Below are 1,680 nucleotides of genomic sequence, written 5' to 3'. Positions count from 1 at the left end.
TTTTTTTTTTTTTTTTTTTTTTTTTTTCAAACGATCCTCGCAGCTTTTATCGAAATGTATGATAGCGTTTTCCCCGTGTCCCGCGTTTGAGGTACCGGATTTTGCTGTTTTTCAATTAATCGTTACGAAGCGTTTGTTAAATTCTTTTATAGTATATTATATTACTTCCGTCGAGATATGCGGTCAAGTTTGTTATTCGTTATATATACGTTATTATTAATCGAGCGATCATTTTTTGAGAAATGGGGAAAGTGAAAACGAAAAAGAAAAAACGAAAAAAAGAAAAAGAAAAAAAAGAAAAAACGAAAACAAAAAAAAAAAAGTGACGCAAATTGGACGCAGTACGAACGTCTCTGTTGAGGAAATCGAACGTGAAATCATAGAGGGAGACATCTTATGTGCAATCGTGCAAGTAGAAGAAGAATCGATCGATTCTTTTCCTTTCTTTCGGTTTAAATATTTTCAATACGCGAAAAGTAAAAAAAAATTGAAAAAAGAAAGTTTAAGACCAAAGAGAATTTATGATTTCGTATGATTCGTGATATTGTTCTTCGGGGAGGGGGAAATTTTGCGAAGCAAAATATCGGACTCGTCTTAATTCGACAGTATTAAATTAAACGTAAGATAAAAGTATTTTTTTTTTCCTTTTTTTCTTTTTTTTTTTTCGTATTTTTAATTCAAGCGTATAATGTATGATGACATCGTCTGCGTCCATTCTAGCCGCAATTTTCAATTTTTAACGAGACGATTACGCGCTTTCCTTATCGTTTTGCAAAATTACGAAGTGGGAGCAATTATACGATACCGCGTGTAACTCTGTGATACCGTAAGCTATAAGGTAGAATTATTTTGCAACGATCATATAAAAGAAAAACGACAAAAAAAAAAGAAGAAGAAGAAGAAGAAGAAGAAGAAGAAGAAGATGAAGAAAAAGAAGAAAATATGGAGGAAGGAGTTGGGGAAATGTTATTGTTACTACTGAAAATTCGTACGAACGCTTCGATTCTCCGTCAATCAAATGCGCGTCCTTTTTTTGGCAGCGAGGGCGACAACTTCTTTCTTCGTTCAGCAATAATCGAACGAGAACAAACGATCGAATGATTCTTTTATCTTCTGATTCTCGATCGAATATTTTGAATCTATCGCTGTTCTAGTAATAGTAGATAGATATAGAGAGATATAAGATAAAAAAAAAACCCCTATGCACATGTGATTAGCTACAAGAAAGAAATTACGTAAAAAATTTTAAATTTTCCCGCCAAATCGATATAATCAGGTTGACCTAAAGCGGATGACAATAAATTCGTTTTTATTTCATCTATTATTAGATCGACACCGTTTTTTCTTATCACTGCTACGTTATTTTATTACTAATTATCTCTTTAATTAATTTTCTCATTTCCAATTTAATAATAACTCGAACCTTCGACACTAATGTGTCAGAGGGACTATTGTGTAACTAAACACTGTGAATACGGGGTTCTTGCTTTTGCTTCTAAATTTTTTAAAATTAATCAATCCTCAAAAGACGATGTAATTCGTACCGTGAATATTTTCTCTCTCTCTCTGTTTAACAAAAAAAAAAAAGAAAAAGAAAAAGAAAAAGAAAAAGAAAAACGAGGCGAACGAGGAAAGAAAGAACGAAAGAAGGAAAAAGATCAAACACCGAGAATGAGAGGA

Source organism: Apis dorsata, unplaced genomic scaffold (assembly GCF_000469605.1).
Source record: "Apis dorsata unplaced genomic scaffold, Apis dorsata 1.3 scaffold_326, whole genome shotgun sequence".
In the NCBI taxonomy this organism is placed as follows: domain Eukaryota; kingdom Metazoa; phylum Arthropoda; class Insecta; order Hymenoptera; family Apidae; genus Apis; species Apis dorsata.
This window is presented reverse-complemented; position numbering follows the sequence as displayed.